Genomic DNA, 20,907 nt, shown 5'->3' with positions numbered 1-20,907 from the left:
TTAATTAAAACTGTAACAATTTGCCAAACCTTCCCTTAAGTACAGTGGGATATTCAAATAGTCAGTATGGGCAAAAACATTTATCTAATAGTCAAAAACTGTTCAGTTTAGATATTTGAATTCATGAAATTATAATTTTCATGAGAAAAGTTTTGAGTTTCACCGAGGAGAGGAATATTTAGAGCCTTCCAAAGGAGTTTTTTGTTATGGTATAAAGGGCCGTCCCACCGCGCACCCGTACTCATTATGCAATGAAATTAATTCTCTAGGACATAATGAGATGCTAGTACGATTTCAAAGCAATTAATACGGTATCATAATACGTGAGGGCACCTACTGTTAGATTTTTGAGAGTGCTTGGGTTCGTAATTTTACAACTAGCTCTGTAGATTCTAAGTATTAGGTGCCAATGTCCTCTGTACACGAGCTATCGTGATGGAAGTGACATTTCAAGGTTCATGCAGACAAGAAAAATATTCAAATTAAGTTTTAATGAGTCTCTACTTGAGAATGAACATAAGAATGCAGTTAAATATTTAGTTAAGCCAGCAGGTGACAGTTGGCTTAACTAAACATTAAGTTCATGATAAATATTCACATTTGAATTTCACTCCAAGAGGAACCACAATTCTGTACAATTTTAACGATCAACCGTAGATTTCAACCTAGATTACTGTTTTTGGATAGAATTTCTTCGGAATCAGCTACACGGGGCAGGATTAAACAGCTATATTCTCCAGCAGTTATTCCTTACGGATCCATAGTTGCGCTCGCTTGCTTAACCAAATCTAAGCACAGGCTTGGACTGACGTTCTTCAGACAATTGATAAATCGACTGTTCCAGTTAACTTACTTATATTTCTACGCTCGTCTCAATATTTACATAACCGTTTGTAGAAAATAAGCTACGTGAATAAGTAAGAAGTGAGATGCTAAATAAAAATCAATTTGCTAATTGCAATGAACTAAATTGTCACAACGCACAGGTAACAGGTAACTGAAAACACCAGGACATTGCCGGTATATTTGACAGTTAGATAGGTGTAGTCCTACACTCCCCCCTATGCTAGAATCCGCTTCACGCTATAAACCACGGCGTGAAGTGGATTCTTCAACCGTACGTTGTGACAACTACATATGTCAGTATGTCACTACGTACGGTACCATAATACAGTGGAATTTCTTTTGACAGCCACCTGCTATAGATAAAGTCGCAAATATCTATGAGACCATAACATAAACATCAATACTGAACTTATCCGTTTCTAACATTCTCTATGCCTACGGCATCCATGAAAGACCGACATGTTGATCGCTGTAATAGTTAGCATTAATGCGCCTGGATATCACTGCGCCTGGATTCTAGTCTCGAAAGTTATAATGCGTTTAATGCATATTGTCTTTGCAGCATGGATACAATTAAACACTACTGTTCTGTTAATACTCGGGAGTAGTTGATAATAAAGGACCCTTAAATCCATTTTCTGGGGTTTTTTGAGCCAAGATTAAAGCGAAGATGGGGAGATTCAAGTATTTTAGAAGATGTCCAAAGTCTAGGCCAATGGCAGCCGAAAATATCTGGATCTCGATCAAGATGAATTGCTGAATCTCCTATTAATTATATACATAGCAAAAAGTTTATAAAGTATTTTTCCCGCCTTATTAGCATGCCTTCATGGTGTAGTGGCCAGCACACTCTGCGCGTATTCCAGGTCCGTGGTTTGAGTCCCGGTGAGGGCATTGTTCATTTTTCATCTCTCCTGCTTTCAAAAAATACCTAATGTTTCTACAACGAACTAAAAAATGTGGTAGATGATGATTGTTCAACACCAGGATTTGGAGATTTAGTCCCCTAATCCCCAGTCGTCCTTTAAAAGGGAAGTATATAAGGTATTTCTCCCGCCTTCTTAGCATGCCTTCGTTGTGCAATGGTCAGCACACACGGCAAGTATTCGAGATCACTGCTCATTTTTCATGTCTCATGCTTCGAAATAACCTATTGTCTCTACAGGTTTAACAACAGCAATAAAACCGTCTCTGGTTATCTTTGAGAGGATTTTATTGTAAAACGAGAACAACTGATAAACCACGGGTATTAATTGTTTGAAATGGTAATATTTTGGATTAAGTATTTTAAAATTTAAAATTATCTTATCTCGCATTGGCTGCAAAAATTTTGGGCACTTTAACATAGCAGAATCTTTAAGAAACATATTTACAGTTTTAAACTCTAGGCTAAGATACATATACTTAATGGGAATCTAAAGTCGAAACTGTTCGTTTTCTACAATTATTGACGAATTAGTAAATTCCATATCGTAAACATGGCAGCAATATAACCTATAATGACAACAAAAACACTATGCATATAACTCCAGTAATAAATACAAAAACATTACTATGTCTCTCCAATTCCTCCCCCCGGGGTTGTCTGGTGGGCAACCTCAGCCGTTTTCGCTAGGTTCTATACTCGGCTCCTGGGTTATAATTAGTCTTCGCAGCGACTAGAACCATCGATTAGGTTTGGTAGATTTAGGCGTGACAGAGACCGTGCCAGTATTGTCTTGTCTGCCCCTTGGTTGTGGGGATACTACATGGTAGATATTTTAAGGTTGTTCTAGGGCAGTGGTGTCCAAACTTTGGCCTCTCGCGAGCACATTTTGGTCTATCATTAGCATATTTCCAAAACATCAACATTTGTTAAAAATATTTCCAATCTTATGTGATACATACGAAATATTAATTTCGGCAAATGGGTTTGAGATGAATAATAATATTGGTTGAAATTTATGGAAATCAGAGAAGCAGAATTCAAAATTATTTTTCAGTGCATTTAGGTTTTCCGAGTATTTATCTGTTTCAATTGCCTTGTGGTTATTAACATGGCTTGATAAATTCTGAACATGGGTGAAATTGTTTTCTTTCATCTGATTTATTCACAAATTTAACTTTATCTGAAAAGCAGTTACAATCCCAGGTCAATTGAAAAAGGATTTTTTCTTTTCCCTGGAGATCTTCGTTCTCTTTGTTCCGTTTAGCTGTTATTATCCGTGAGAAAATACAGATCGGATAACCAATTATTATCGTCCATTTCTTTATAACTTTCGTTTCCGGATTCCAAAAACTTCTTTATTGGCGAAGTTCTACAAATCTTTCAAATACTTTTCCCCTGCTGAGCCATCTAACACCGGAATGAAACAATAAGATTCCATGTTCGCTATAAAGTTCATCGTTTTACTCTGTTCATATAACTGTGCGCAAACTAAATCCTAACATCTAATACTCTACAAACATTGTGTATCTGACTTTGCAATATGTATTTGTTCTGTGGGCAATGTGTATATAAAACGCATTGTGTACCTACTTTCATCTATCATCTATCATCAATCATCAATTCAATAAGCACTGTGCATCTAATATAATATCTAATACGTGCCGCGCATTCTATAACATAGTGTCTCCACTACAGTCATTGCCTGCATATCATATCTGTATTGTACAAACTATCTGTATTATATCTGCACTGTATCTGGCATATATCCTGCATCCTGTATGTACTATCCTGTATATATCTTCAATATTAAATATTATAATTTAAGTATTGCGAGTTGCGCATTATATTTTAAACACTGTGTCATCCTGTATTTATCTCATGTATCCTGTATGTATCATCATGTATGTATCTTAAGTATCAAGTACTAAGTATCATAACTAAATAAGTGTTTCGCATTATATTTTAAGCACTGTGTCATCCTATATCCTGCATGTATCATCCTGTATATATTTTAACTACCAAGTATTAAGCATCATGACTTAAGTATTTAGTGTTGCGCATTACATTTTAAGTATTGTCACTCTGCATATATTTCCTGTATATCCTCCTGTATCATCCTGTATATATTTTAAGCATTAAGTAATATGACGTAAGTATTGTTCATCGTACTTTAAGTACTGTGACATCCCGTACATATCTCCTCTATCCTGTATATCATTCTGTATATACATACCAAGTTAAGCATTCAGTATTATGATTTAAGTATTAAGTATAGCACATTATATTTTAAGTACTGTGCCATCCTGTACATACTTCCGCACATCGTACCGTGCACTATGTTCTGCATAATAATGTCTCAAGCATTGCGTACTGTACGTAATGAGATATCTTACGTAATGAGAATTGTAGTAAGTAATGCACTAAACATCTATGTACTATGCATTAAGTCACGCATTATGTACATAAACAACTTTAAGTATTTATCCCTGCGGTATGTACCACGTCCTAGAGTAATTCTTAGGCGTTCAATCCTCCTTTTATATTATATGTCTTTATGTGCTTATGTTCTTATTTTATGTGTTATGTGTGTGTATATGTGGTGTGTTCAGTGTGTGTTATGTGTTTACTTGGTTGCGTTCGTCTATGTATCTATGTATTTGTTTTCTATTTTGGTATTTTTATGTGTTATTCACTATGTAATTGTACCTTGTATGTCACCTCAACCACATATGTAATCTACCAACTTATGTCAAACAATTGTCCCTGTATGGCCTTGTAAACCTTTATTAAATCTTATATAAACTCCAGGTGTGGCCTCGTGCGGCTCCAGGGAGTTGTTGTCTCTGGATAGTGGAGAACGCGGGACATATGCCTATTTAACTCTATTAAACACCAGACGTCCCCGTCCTCCGTCACCTGTCACCTATCAACATCATCAGTCAGCAATCAATTATTTATAACGTCTTGCAAGATATCTCTTATGACTATAAATGCTTACCATATTTTAACAATTAAGAAATATAAATGAATGGTTATTTTAAAAATATTTTTTGTTCATAGTATCTAATCGGGCTGGCGAGCACATACAAAACGATCGGCGAGCACAAGTTTGGGCACCCCTGTTCTAGGGAGTTTACTTTCCGTTAGTGAGCACTGGGGGGGCAGTCTTTGACTTGGTTCGTCGTTCTCTTTGTGTGGTGACCGGTTGGTGTCCGATTGCTCTCGTCTTATGTTTCATATTTTTGACTATGTACATAATTGCTGCCCGGTGCTGACCAGGGGGTTGCCCCCTTGAATCGGCTCTAGAGGTTGGGTTGTCAATAGCTGTGTTTAGGGCTTTAAATAGGCCAGGTCAGGGAGTCCTTTCTCCCACTGTGCCCCCAATATTGCAGAGTCACTGGACAGCTGAATACTGGCAGTTGGATCATAGGCTAATGGACTAGCTGCATGTTTGGTTTTTGTGTTTTTTTTTTTCTTATGTTTAACGTAGTTTCGAGCTAGCTTCCCTCAGAAAATTCCCCAAGAAGCCATCCCTCATCTTAAGTTGGTAGTCATCATGTGCTTTACCGTATTCCAATAATTTAATTTAACCCTATGCTATGCAGTTATAGTAGGAAATTGGTATGCAGAACCAAATATTTAAAGTCAAATTTCTGAAGTAAATTTTTATAGCATCGGATATTAAACTTTACTGTATATAGCACAGAAATGCTCTAAGACTAAATTTTCGTAGCCATATATGCGTTTGTGAAATTTATACAACATTAGTTTTGCTGTAATAATCTCAGCTTAAAACTTCATGAGAGATTTTATGTCCAGTGATTTAAAATTAATATCACCATTACACACATTTTCGAATCTTGCCGAATAGGTATCAAATTGCTCTTTAAGTACATTTCTGTCATTTCATAACCACTGTCATCGTCACACTTTTACTCAAGTCATTAACAGCGTCGTACATTGGTAAATGGAAATGGCATTGCGACGTTCAAATAACCGACATTTGAAACTTTTAAACGTTTTCCAAGACGGCAAACTTCCAGCAACGTATTAAGTTATGAAATATGGACAGGAATATTAAGCTTTCCAAAATAACTTGCATTAGCAAATCTGTAAAACATAACTCCAAAAATTGAACTCAACTAAAAAAAAATCGAGTGGGGAAAATTTCCATAAAGTCGCAAAAAGAAATAGATTTTTTTTTTCATTTTACAACACATTTCCATTTCCTTTTAACGATTAAATAATAACTCCAGGAAAAAAAAAAGAGGCGGAATAACTACGGAGTTGAGTTTTATTCATCCTGCGTACTTAAAGGTAACACAAAACTCCAATGAAAGCTCATGAAATTGCCGATTTCGCTCAAACAAACTTTTCAATCCTTGTTTTACTAATAGCGTCGGCAACCCGATATTTAAGACAAATTTTCTTTTCCTCGGTCGTTATTTTCATTAAAATGCATTCGTGCTGAAGTCACAGGAGGAAACATTTAAAAAAAAGTGGATATACGGAAAAAAAGTTAATAAAGGCTTAAGTATTACTAAACACAGTGCTGTTATTGATTACACTACCTGCGCTAATTGTCCAAGGACCATTAAAAACGAGGTAAAAAATAAAACAGAGAACTTTTTCTTTTCTCTTCCAGCAAAAGACTTAAAATGCTGTTCTTATCACACTTAAATGGTGTTGAATAATAAAGCTACCGATGTAACAAAATAGGTGTTGCAATGGGTTTGCTGCTTCGTGACCAATTTTGATATTAGACCAATTGCTTTGATTTTTAATTATCAGGAAATTATTTTGACAGAAATTTAATTCCACCTAAATTCTGGAATGGTAGAAATATATGAAAAATTGCAGATTTTTTTCCCTTGGAATGGTTTATAAGGTTTTTCTCCCTCATTCCAGCATGCCTTCGAGTAGCACACTCGGTGCCTATTCGAGAGGTCCAGGGTTCGAGTCCCGGCGCGGGAACTGCACGATTTTCACGTCTCCAGCATTAGCAATCCTAGTGACTCTATACTGACGTGCGACTAAAAGGTGGTGAGAATACTTCGCCACCTTTTAGTTCACTATACGTCAGCACCTTTCGGAGACTGGGTCCCCTAATCTCCAGTCACCCATTAAAAGGGGCTACCTCCTTCCAGCATGCCTTTGTAGTGTAACGGTAGCACACTCAGCGAGTTTTCAAGAGGTCCAAGTTCTATTCCCGGCGAGGGCAGTGCACGTTTTTCTCCTTTACAGCGCTAAAAATCTTAATGGCTCTATTATAAGTTTAAGTAGTATTCTGGTAAATCTTCTGGATAGCAGGATCTAGATTAGCACTGTTATAAGCTGTGCAACTGTTTTCCAAAGCAAAGCATCGACTGCATTGGTCAATTATCATTTGATATGTGCGTGAGATTTTTGGTTTACTGAGTCATGATCTTATTTATTTTTATTTTTGCTTTTGCATTTGTCGACTCCCAGCAGGATGACATTAATCAACGTATGTAAGAACAGATTTCGTGAAGTTTGGAGAAAACTTTTGGCAGTGACCGCTGACTGTTATGCCGTTTAGTTATACATAGCTCGTAAAACTCCATTTTTATTGTCTTGATCAGAGTTTTTTTAACTCCCAATTGGTATTCGGATATAGATTTTATTTTGACAGCGTCATCCACTTCGCAGTCTTCTCGTGTGTTATTTTTAAATGATGCTGCATCAATTGGCATTTCGATGTTCCGAAGATGGATCTCAAATCTTCCTGAATAGTATAAATAAATGTACAGTTTTTAACTTGCAATGGAAGAAGCTAAAGATAGTTCGAATTCTGAGTTACCTCTAATAAGAAACCGAAGCCATATGAAAGAATTCTGAATTTTTCGAATATCAGATATCTCGAATCATTCAAATGAGAAGGAGAAGCATACTTTGACTTAACATTAAATTTTTTAAATAAAGCAACATTTGAAATTTGCTTTTAATACAAAAATTAAGACTATATTTTTTGATAATGCATCTATATATATTAAAAATATGGAACGAATTTCAGTCAGTGAAATACATAATTAAATTCTTGAGTCTTCAGGTTCATTTTTTCAACATTTAATTAACATATAAAATAACATTTCCAATTTCAGTTAACAGTTCAAAATTCAAAAACAATGAATGAATAATACAGGCGGTAGACAACTGGAGTCATGTTCTCCTCGTAATGTTTATATAATAAGTTTGAATTTCTTTCGAATACCTAAATACCATGATCGAGAGTTTGTGAATGTTAGCGACAGATAATCCAGAAATTTTGTGGTAAATGAAATATTTTACTTATAAATCGCAATTTTCTAAAATTTAATTTTGATTTTGAAGAATGCTTTACAAATTATTTTAACGATTGTTTTAAATAATTAGCTATTTATAACTTTGAAAATTTAGGTTCGTCAATTTTCAATAAGAGTACAGTCATTGATATTTTTCATCCATCCTTATCTTTGAAACATTTTCCAATTCTAATGTAACACTGTAATCATTTTCGCCAGTAAATAGAAGAATACGTCAAAACGAATTATCCTTTGCATATGGTTATAGTATAAGGTATTTCTCCCGCCTTCTTAATATGCCTTCGTGGTGTAGTGGTCAGCAAGCTCGACGCATTTTCGAGAGGTCCGTGGTTCGAGTCCCGGAGAGAGCATTGCTCATTTTTCCTCTCTCCTGCTTCGAAATAAACTAAATTCTCTACAATAGCAAGCGATTTAATTGGCGTATTTTAAATTTAAATGGCATATATATCTGCGATTCCTTTAATTATTTTTTAGCTATCTGTGCTTCTTGACATACATTATAGATACTGTATGTTACATACTTTTTATTAAATGACATAGCTGAAGTCCTAAAGAAGGAAATAACAATGTGTTTCCTACTTCAAATTCACGAACACAGCTCTTTGCGATATTATTATTATTATTATTATTATTATTTTTCATTTTGGGGAGGTATACCAAACATACCATTTTCGCGCCGCTATGCCAGAGCTACATTAAATATTAAGCAAAATAAGCACGTACTTAGGACATCAAGGAAAGGAGGCATCACAAATAGGTGCTTAGAGATTCAAGAAAAGGGAGCACCACACAAATTTCTTATTTTCTGTTTTTTGACTGTGGAATATATGGTGCAGTTAACAAGATAAGAGAGAGAGAAGGAATGCACATAAACAGGGGTTGTATTGATAATGTATGTGAGAGCACTAAATTCTTTTAAGTGTTTAGGGATATCAATGTTTAAAAGCCGTTCGACCATGATGAACTCGAAATCTATGAGTACAATAGCCATGTTTATAGCATTAGTAACACCTCATATGCTTTAGCGTGTATGGACTGAAATTTGCTTTGGACTGAAATTTACTTTCTGGGAAAACTGGACAGGAGTTTGTTTAGAGCCTATGTAATAAAATTTAAGAAAATTTAAGTTTGGTTTAATAAATCCCAAGTACATATAGGCTAATACAGTTATTTACTACAATTTTTTGTATGCAAGATAATTTTTCTTATATGTATATATATATATAATTATAAGCAAAGTTGTAAGTACAATACTAAAAAGACCAATTCTGGTCAAAAGTTTTTACGCAATATGCTGCAAAATTAAGGAAATGTGTGTGTGTGTGTCTGTGTATGGCAAAGCCTCGAGGGCTATCTGCCTAAGAGGAGGGATGCCTTCGTGGAGGACTTTCTAAGGGAAACTGGCTCTTACACACGTTACACATGGGGAAAACCACGAAAACGCCCATGCAGCCAGCCCGTTCGCGGGATTCGAACCTCGGACCGAACTACCAGTGTTCAGCGACTTTACCGCTCGGCCGCTGGTGGGCAAATTAAGGAAATGAGAAGAGAAATTGTAGTTAGCCCGCCAGAAAGTTACCAAAAGTTGTGGCTCCAAGAAAAAGTTCAACACAGTATTAAAAAAGCAATGACATTGAATGAGGTGAAATGTTAGGCTACTTGCGAAATAAAATGTAAATTATAAAACACAGTAAAATACTAGTATACTTAGTATTTTAATGCGTTTTATAATTTACATTTTATTTCGCAATAGCCTAATATTTCACCTCATTCAATGTCATTGTTTTTTTAATACTATATATATATATACTATATATTATTGTACACATTACATGTAAGAGTTATAAAATTAAGTTTGAACCTCATAAGCAACATACATTTTTGACTGAAAAGCAAACATTCCAAAACATGATATTTGTTTATGTTATAAGCGTTCATGCGTTGCAAATGTTATACAAGTATGTTATAAGCGTATAAGGTATTTCTACCAGATTCTTGACGTGCCTTCGGGGTGTGGTGGTCGGTCTGCGCACTGGGTCGGTATTCCAGAGGTCCGTGGTTCGAATTCCAGCGTTGCTAATTTTTCATCTTGCCTGCTTCCAAAAAATACCTAATGCCTCTACAGTGGCGCCCGACTTAAAAGGGTGTTGAATAATGATTCTCCGCACCCAGGATTTGGCGATTGGGTCCCTTAAAAACCCCAGTCTCCCTTTAAAAGGGGGAGTATATAAGGTATCTCTCCCACCTTCTTGGCGTGCCTTCGTGGTGTGGTGGTTTGTACACTGGGCCGGTATTCCAGAGGTCCGTGGTTCGATTTTCGGCGAAGGAGTTGCTAAGTTTTTAGCTTGCCTGCTTCCAAAAATACCATACCTAATGTATCTACAAGCGTAATTAAAGTACGTTAAACCAGGGGGAATCCAAATAGGAGTAATTCACAATATCAGGGGGAAGAATTTTAGCTACACTTTTATTTACATGTCAAATATTTAGTTATATTTTATAAATATAAAGATATATTTTTATTCAAATTTCGATACTTATCAACAATTTCTCTACCTTTTCTTGTTTTATTCATTGAATACATTAAAAATAATATAGAGTTAAATAAATGTATACTTATTTTTCGATTTTGCGAAAGAAGGATTGGGTAAAAGATCGTCTAGCAATGAAGAACACGGCCGCATAGGACAAAAAAGTTGAGAACCCCTGCGTTACATACTGCGAAAGGGAATTGACTTAAAAGTGGGGAAATGTTATTAGCTGTATATGTGTTTTAAGCGTTATTTGAAAAGTGATATACTGCAAAAGTGCGGGTAAATGTTGTATGCCTTACTAGCGTTATATGCATTATATATGATATATATTCTCGTCCGAAAAGCAAACATTCGGCAACATATTTTGACTTTTATAGAAGTCTGCATGTATGTTTAGTGTTATAAAACAAGTTACATACGTTATAAGCGTCACTGATAGAATTTTAATATTTAGTGAAATTTATGACAATATCGATTCTTTAAGCGATTATATAGCACAACAATAGCCAACTTCTGTATATATATATATATATATATATATATAATAACTCATAGCTTATATATATCTTTTATTATATGTGGCTTAAGTGTCTGTTTGTCGCCTACAGTTTATTGGTTGCTTGTGTAACTGTACTAGTCAATTGGGGGAAGTTGCCACGGCTTTCAACTAGTCCATATACACTGGATACTAGTCCATATATACTAGTCCATATACATGCAGTTATCATTGTTTTAATTAAATTTTCATGGTATTTAAGAGCATTTAAATATTTTTAATTCATACAATTCTTGCTTATTATGCATTTAACTATATTTACATATGAATTACTTAGAAACTTTCAAACATTGAGAAATTAAAGGAGACGAAACCAACTAACGAGTTGTGCATAGTACAATTCATCAGGTAGGTTTACCCAAACGCCTATGCTAAATATCCTTTCGCGTAAAGAGTTTAAAATTTTGCCCGATTTTATTCCGACATTGTATTTTAAACGGAATTTTCAGCTGAACGCAAATTGAGCGTGTCAGGGGGAACCGTGAACATTTGTTTGCATTAGCAATCATCTGTTTTTGAAATGGTTTACAACTGAACGCAAATTGAACATTTCAGGGGGAGCGTAAACATTTGTTTGCATTAGCAATCATCTGTTTATAATAAATTTATAATCATCAATTTATAATATCTAGAACAGCGGTCATTTCGTATGACCGCCGGGCTTTCTAGTACATATATATACGAAATAAGAGTTTTTAAAGTAATACATCGCAAGAATGCAAACCAGGATCGAGAGTAGCAGCCTCTCTGATAGAATATTACAAAATAAAAATTTCTTTTTGGCTTGAGAGAATTTATTAATTTCTCATAAAAATATATTATAAGAAGATAAACACTGGAAATTTGTAAGAACAGAAATATTTTACAAATATTGAAAGATTGAAAAAAAAAAAGCATTATTCGTAAAAACTTCTAAATATTTTAGGTAAAAAATAAATATCGTTTCAGTAACTTTTATTACCATGGGATATACATAGAGAAATTTAATCTGTTTTATTATTCGATAAGCTGTTATATATACTATGTTATGGGGAATCTACGCAATTAATGATATTAATTAGCGCAGCTACTTGCGTTAGCGCCAAATTATCCGTTAAAGTACTTCAACAATCCTGACACAACCACTTTACCACGGACTCTGTTTCTAGACATCTCTTAGCACATCAGGAAACTTTCGAGTGCTGTTGGATTTCTGGTGACTTCGATGACAATAGCATCTCTACTCTAATGCTATTAAAATCCCAGAAGCGAAATCATTATAGGATCAAAACTAATTAATAGAAATTGCAAAAGATTAAAAGCTGTGTTATAAAGCCTAACGTAAAGCATGGATAATTATAGCCACAAACATTGATTCAGCATTCGTTAATCGAATCACATAATTAACTGTAGTAATATATTTCACCTAAAGTAGTAACACATTTATTATTAATAGAATAAAGAATAAATATGCCTTCATTAAATTATGTAATAAGTAGTGCTTTGAAAGGCATAAAGTAGGTGTAAAATAAGGGGGATGTATCCTTAAATTTCGTATTTGTTTTAAAGCAGATCATAGTGTAACGCGTAATAAAAGCAAACAAATCAAAATTATTAGTTAAAATGATTACAATCTGAAAATTTGATATTACAATCTAACCCCTCGAAGAGTTTGTTATTAAATTCCTAAAAGTGGGTGAAAATTAAAATATTAAAGTCAGAAAATCAGACACTCCTAACTTTGTATGAGTTTCAGTTAAAACAGTTTATAGTTTACGTTTATAATACAACTGTATAGTTACAATTGGCTTGATAAGCAGAAAGGTTGAAGATATGATAATACGTATTTTCACTTCCTTTGCACAGATGATCAGGCTTTCCGAATGAAAAAAAAAAAAAAATGCGAAAATTCCACACTGCCCTCCTTGTGTTTCGACGCACGGATTTCCTATTTGTTAGTGAGACCTGCTAACCCCTTGCCTCATTAACGTATTCACGGGGGAATGCTATAATTACTTACATATCCCTCACTAACGACTGAGGATGGATATTAAAGCGAGACAACCAAATTCCCGTGTAGGCGAATTAATGTCCACCACAATTTAGTTTGGTCACCACTGCAAAGAAACACAGATCTTTTTTGGAGTCAAGAAATGCAAAGCATCAGTTTCCGCAAGCCCCCCCCCCTTATCTGATATTCAAACTACGGATCTTCCAATTGATAACAGGAAGTGCTAACCACTTAAGTCCTAAGAACACGTGCAGGAAAATGCTGTAATTCCATACAAGTTTTGTGTGACGTGAATACGAGCGAATTTAGGGTACGAAACTACCTACAAAGGCCTTCCTTTCCTTATGCAGATAGCCCTCGTGTGCTTTGGTATTTTCAAATGACCTATCCATGCATCGTTTTAATACCATCGCGGTTGCTAAGTTAAAAATACAAGCAAAAAATGTAAAAATTAAGTTTTCAAATATTTTTTGGGATAAAAATTTATCGTTTCGCGCCAATAAATATTTCACTTTGAAAATAAAATACATTGCGAGATTTTGATGAAATTTAATTTAAGAAGGCGGAGCAAACAAGGAAAGCTGTGAAAACAAGAGAAAAAAACTATAAATGATTCAACAAATATTGTTGTTATTATAACTGTGTAATTATTAATAGTTTATATTTTATTTCCTGCTGCAGTAGGTTGGAAAGGTACAAGGCCCAACAAAGGCCGAGCAGTACCGTCGCTGAACCCCGGTAGTTCGGTCCGAGGTTCGAATCCCGCGAACAGGCTGGCTACATTAGCATTTTAGAAGTTTTCCCCATCTATAACGCATATACGAGATAATTTCCCTTAGAAATTCCGCCACGAAAGTATCCGTCTTCTTTGGCAGATAGCCCCCGAGGCTTTGTCGTAATTACAAAAACCAATCAAGAAATACAGACTACTCCAAATAAGTATATAATACCTGTCCTTAACAACCGCTTTACTAATTATGCTAATGATGTAAATGTTCTTAACATTTGTTGAAAAAATGTTATAAATAATTAAAAATTATTCATAAATGCTTCATTTTTAGGCGCTCAAATAAGGTACTTTGTGGTTTTTTTTTTAAATTTAATTACCTTAAATCACATTCAATATGAATGTCTGAGAGAAGGGATGCGTCCGTGGAGGACTTTATAAGGAAAACAGTCTCGTATCCACTTTACATATGCTGAAAAGCCCTAAAAAGTGCTCACGTAGCCAAACCGTTTTCCTAGAATTGAACCCATGTCATACTCCTTAAATAAGTTTGAATGCCGTGTCTATTGACACTATTATTTTTGGCTTCTAATTTGACTTTCTGTCAGCGAAGCGGTTTTGAGGATTGGACTCATCAGAGAATATCTAAAAGACACATTTTCTGCTGCTAAGCAAAATATAATTTCCTAAAAATCAATAAGTTTAAAATTAACTAACTGGAAATTTTAAAAACGAGAAATTTTGGAAACGTTCATATTGTACAATCGAATTTATAAACTGTAAAATTCGTCGGTTTTAAGATTTAAATTATCCACATGATTAGCTATTGTGCAGTCTACTGAATTAAAGATCAGAAATATGTAATCCATAAGGAGAATACATTCTGATTTAAAAATACTGCTGACTTAGAGATGATATAGATAAGTGGATTTGTTATGGTTTTGTTTGATGGCAGGCACTTTTAATTTATATTTTCGTAAAAGATATCTAAGTATTTAATGAAGCATTATTTAATGAATGTGTACCACCTTCTTGACGAATAATAATTTTTAAATAGTATAGCATTCTCCTCATTTTTACAAAAATACAGAAATTAGTTCCGTTTCACTGGCAACGGCAATGACTTCCCCTGCAATAAACATATTCAAGCCTCTAATTCTCTGAAAATATATCTCAGTGAATTAAACAGCGCCTCTGGAATCGCCAGTTTTGAGAAAATTCCTGTCTGATATTCTGTACCGTTTTATGTCCCTGACACAGTTCCCAGACTTTTCTATGTAAAGCCCGGATTTTTATGACCCTCCGGGCATTTACCGGAGCCATAAAACTTCTCTGCCGGCTGTAAAGCCAGGGACGAACTTTCGAATGCTTCCGCCATGATTGCTTTTCGAGTTCTGCTGAAGTGTACGTTGGCTGTGCGTGTGTCAGCGACGCAGAGAAAAAAGATCGAAGTAGGAAAAGTAAATGGACGCATTTGGGCGAAAGGAAACTATGATGTTTCCTAAAGAGGAAACAGCAAACTGTCTAAATTTTTACGAAATGCTTTCATTAATATCTTTATTATTATCTGCGTTATTTAAAGAACCTAATACAGTATGTTTCACTGCGTTACAGTGAATAATTCAATTTATTTACTTCTTTAGGTGTGCGTATACTTATTCACAAAAAGTATGATAGAGTTTCAATATGCAAGTTAATTTATTAAACGCTATATTTAACCCAAAGGAGCTTAGCTCAGCAGGGCTATTAATTTCGTTTTGGCAGTTTGCGTCGATTCACTATAAACGCGAATCACTTTTGAAGTTTTGCCATCAAATATTATTGCCTGTATTATATTTAAGAAAATTAAATAATGAAGAATACGCATGCATGGATGTTTCTGGCATTGTGATAAAACAACGGTACCTAGAGCCGTCAAATTTTGAGTAACGTACGTCTTGACTCGAATATGGGCATCTGGAATTTGTTTTATTATCTATTTCATATTTTGTAAAGCATTTATGAGTGCCTGACCAAGAAACTCAACGATTTCAAAGTGAGCAATGGCAACACTGTCCGGGAAAAAGAAATATTTTTATCTCCTGCGCGCGAGACCATGTATCGGAAATTCTAAAAATATGCTCTTTTAAATATTTTGCGATATTGCTGTTGGATTGAACTTATATGGTTTAAGTGCGATGAACATGATATTTAAAAATTAAGGTAACACACAAAACGCTTCATTGGGCGTAATATAAAACCTGAAAGCTTTCAGATTTTTTTAGTAAGTATATATTTAATTGCTTTTCATTTTGTTTGCAATATTTTATTTAATTTGGACATAAGTTGATTATTTTCGTTTATGCCTCATTTCGTCTCGCAATCCCTCAGTCCAGAGGAAATTACATGTTTTGTGACAAGCGGCGTAGTTTAAAGTGAATTGCAGAATCGTAACACAGTGTGCCTGGTAGTAGAGATTTGATACCAACTGCCGAAGTCTGTTTGCTTAGGTGCAGCGGAATAAATGTAAATGCATATCACTCAGTAGGGTCTTGGTGATGGTGACCAGCAGAAAAATCCAGTTTGTACAACATAGTGGTGTTTGTAGCATCAGTGTTACGTTAACTTTCACATTTTGTGTTATCCCTTGTTTCTACAGTCCGTCAAAATGAAAGGGAGGTAACCCGCCCGCACAGTAAACATAATGTTTGAGGTGAGTGTTGACAGAAGCAATGAATTAGGGAGTAAATCTCCTGTCAGCCATTATATATGGAAGGAAAATGGAGGAGGTTTCGGAGTGAATTTCGCAAATTTCAAAAAGTTTTGCTGAAACATAGCTTTGTTTCAGCGTATGTTAAACTCAGTACCTCAGATGAGCCGAATGCTCAACATTTTGCACTGAGAGAAGAGAAAAATAAGAGAATTTTTACTATTTAATGGTGTGTTTAAGAAATGGTTTGGTTTATGTCTCGAAATCAAAGACAAAACCTCGAAGGTTATCTGCCTAAGATAAAGGATGCCTTCGTGGAGGACTTTCTAAGGAAAACTGGCTTTTATGCACGCTACACATGGTAAAAGCAACGAAAATGCTCATGCAGCAGCCCGTTCGCAGACCAAACTACCAGTGTTCGGCGACTTTACCGCTCAGCCACTGGTGGGCCTCTTTAAAATGTGAATAAATAGTGTATAAAATCTTACCCAAAAGTGCAGTTTTTAAACAGATAAAAGGAACATAAGAGAATCGGGGTAGTAGATAAATGCCTATTGTTGCTTTCCCGACATAGGACATGATTTTCCCTGTAACTAAATTTCAGATATTTGGAGACAAGCTATACGTACTAACACTTTTTAAAAGCCTGACGAATGTCTTTTCTTCCTTTAAGCGGGAAAAGTTGTTCACATTGATGCGTACGGGCTTACGATGCAAGTTTGGTACTTTGTGGAACTACGCAAGCAAATATTCATAAAATTCGGAGATACCTACCTCATTAAATGTTTTCTTTAGACTTGAATAGTACTTAATTTCTCTTACTTTCTTCTGTGAATCGTCTGGCTCTTTCTCAACGTAAGTTGAGAAAATATTTTTGTAAAGAGACCGTCTCTGGAATTCGTTTTAGTAGACGAAGTTGTATACCTCGATCTGGCGTGGGATTGCAATTTTCATGAATTTTTTATAATTGTATACTTTTTGTTATTTTCTTGGGCTGCACCGAGGCCACAGAAATACGAGTCTTGGGTCATAGGCAGCGATTTCAGATGCCTTCTGTCACATCCCATGTCATGAATGTCTGTCTTCATTCTTTCACATCCCTAATATTTTGTCATTAATAAGTTTGTTTTGAGAGCATTTGTGCTAAAGCCGCTTTGGGTTAAAGATATTTAAAAACAGCATATCTTTAGAATTTCCGACAGACGGTTCCGCGTACTGAAATAAAAACGTTTTTTCCGTACAGTGTTGCCACTGCTCTCTTTCAAATCCTTAATCTGTTATCAAAAATGTTTATAAATTATAAAATAGATAATAAAAAAATTCGAAATACAAAATTCTAGTTTGCAGGTGCCCATGTTCGGGTGGAGGACTATGTTTTTCAAAATTTGATGGTTCTAGGCACCGTTGTTTTTTTCACAAAAGAAAATGCGAGAAAGGTATGTATATTTATGTAGATTCTTCATCATTTTATTTCTTTAACTATAATACATAGGGATAATATTCGCTAACAACAATCTGAAAAGTGATTCACCGCAAATGTCGTTGCGAGATTAACAGCGCTTCTGGGTTAACACCCCTTTGGGCTTAAACAAATGCCCTACGAAACTTGACTGAGGAATACTGAAAGAAAGCCAGGAACAAAGATCGAACGTACAAGATGGGGGACCTTGCTATGATAGTATTATAGCGTTCGTTGCTCATACAGTAATAACAGGCCAGGATGTAGATACAAATACAAGTAAATTTAATACATTATTTAAACATTTCACATCAAGCAAGACAAGTGTATAGAGTTAAATCAACAAGAATGCTAATGAATCTATATAATAGCTAGATATAGCTGAAGATTATGCTTTACTAGTCACGAAACATTACAAATGGTGGGGGTTGGGGGTGATATTAACTGATCAGTCTTATCTTCTTGTACAGAGGCCATAATACGGGATATTGCATGTCTGTTTTTGCAGGTGGCAGCGTGTTGGCTTCCGGAGACAGTATTTCGAGGTAAATGGGTAATCAAATACATAGTGGTCGGAATCGTTATTCTCCCTCCACATATCCAAACCATGAAACCAAACCCATTCAGGTAGCTCATAATTGGTTCATGCCCAGGAAAGAATAGTGTACGGTCTGGTATAACACATTTGAGAACTCCATCAGCTTGAACTGGAATGAAACTGAACACTCTTCTGAATGTAAATTCATAATTGTAATCTAGTTGTCTTTTATTATAAAAACGTTCTGCTAATACTTGGACCATCATTGAATCGCACTGATTTTAGCATTTCCCTAATATCAAAAGCAGAAGTGAATTGAACAAATAATAAGCGGAATGCGTTTTGACTGTTTCTTAACCAAAGGACTCCAAACTATTCATAACACTGTACTTTCAATAAAAAGAAAACACGGAAAATTGATGATCGTTTGATTTAAAGCATTTAATTTTACCACATTTTGCGCATTTTCGTCAAAATACTTTTATATAATTCGGGATAAAGATGCAATCATTTTCTTCTTATAACTTTAGATATATGCGTGATTCTTAGTTACTCCCATATAAATAAAGTAAATATTTAACTAGAACTGCTAATGAAAAATCAAAAAAAAAAAAAAAATATTCGATTTCACGAGAATTGCAAAACGTGCTTATTTCAAAATGTTTTAACTTCCTTCTACGAAGTATAGGAAATGTTGTAATCACGAAAAATTTCAGCTACCATATTTCATCAAAAATATCCATTTTGACGGCTATCGAATGCTCTTTAACGATGTTTTTGAGTGACATTTGTACGTATGGACAGAATAAAAAACACGTCTTCTCCAAAAAAAAAAAAAAAAAAAAATTATAAAACAGATTTAAAATGGATTCAGAAGAGGTTTTTTCGTGGCGTCTGTACGTACGTACGAACGTGCGTGTGTATGTAGGTATGTATCTCGCATAACTCAAAAGCGAGTAGCCTCAGAACGTTGAAATTTTGTATATAGGACAGCTATAGGATGTAGTTGTGCACCTCCCTGTTTGGTGGCAATCGGTCGCATCATAAGTAAATAAATACATATACTCACTCTGTTACTCGGGTCCGTGAGCTGAGGTTTTTATTCCTATATGTTGGTAAATTGTGCATTTTTTTGCTTTAAAAATGATTGAGTTATGTTGTTCGTATCTTCCGGTTAAGGTTTTTATGCCTTTAGTTAACCTACATGCAATAATTGTAGAATTAACAACAACTTAAAAGTTGTTTAACTGCCGCTAAAACTATTTTTTACGATAGCAGCCATATTTGCTTACATTTGAAACTTAGCAGAACAGTAAATTAGGTCTTTCTGCACCTTCAGTGTCTTTTTGCCGAGTGGGACCAAAAGGAAACTTCTAGTTTTGTGCACCGAAATCTCTGCCTTTTTGCACGCTGGCAGAATTGCTTGTTTTGGGGTATAAGCGGAAATGTTAATTTTAAAAATTGTGTTTCTAATTGTTTTAACTGCATTTGGTGTTTTATGTTTTCTATATCTTTAAATTTTTATTGAAAATATTTTGAGTTTTTATGTATTTTTGTCTTGCCGCAAAATGAGAACTGAATTAATTGAATGAAATATCTCTAATGAAATTCGAGGAAATAAGTTTAAATTAATGCAGGAAAAAAATATGTATAATTTAATACTCCGTTGAAGGAAGTCATGTGGTACGCGTCAGACTTCTATTTTCCTTTCACAAAAATTTTGATTTTGTTTTGTGTTTCATTTTTCCTTTTCTAGAAATTTTCTTATTACCTTAATATTTTTAAAAATAAAATAATAATAATACTGATAATAAATTTGATCGCATTTCATATTATCATGATTATCATGCTTGGTCTGGTTGCATATGATTATCATGCTTCGACAAAGTTTTATTCCTTTGATACTATTATTAGGACAATATTCCTGAAATACACAGCTGATAGGATTCAAAGACTAATTGAAACGGAGTAGTGTGTTATTTTATCCAATATTATGAATAGAACATTGCTGCCTAGTTATCTTGAAGATCAGTGTCTATTCATAACTCGAAATACGCAATTTACCGAGGATATTATTGGTAGATAATTATTTCAGAGATATGTTCCTAGTAGTTCGAAGACTATTTATAACTTGAATAGTATTATTTTTCTTGGCTGTAATCATTAAACTTTATTTCGGAGGCACAGAGCCTGGGAGATCTGGAGTTCGGTGACAATTTACAATTGAGCAATGTGTTATTGCTCTGTTACCATAATTAGAAGTTGTTTCCTATTTATCTAGAAATTCTGTGTCTCTTTATAACTTAGTGATCCTTTG

The 20,907-nt window shown here is 34.7% G+C and overlaps 1 protein-coding gene across 1 annotated transcript in view; it reads left to right on the top strand.

The window, feature by feature from the left end:
• Positions 1–20,907, top strand: part of Lrp4 (LDL receptor related protein 4) — a 1,066,574-nt gene that overhangs the window by 616,053 nt on the left and 429,614 nt on the right. The gene's annotated exons all lie outside the window — the stretch shown is intronic.

The sequence above is a fragment of the Stegodyphus dumicola genome, chromosome 7, assembly GCF_044657685.1.
Source record: "Stegodyphus dumicola isolate Sdum_Otavi_A_Nest chromosome 7, ASM4465768v1".
NCBI classification, from domain to species: domain Eukaryota; kingdom Metazoa; phylum Arthropoda; class Arachnida; order Araneae; family Eresidae; genus Stegodyphus; species Stegodyphus dumicola.
Note: the sequence above shows the minus strand (reverse complement) of the source record. Positions and strands in the feature narration are given on the sequence as shown.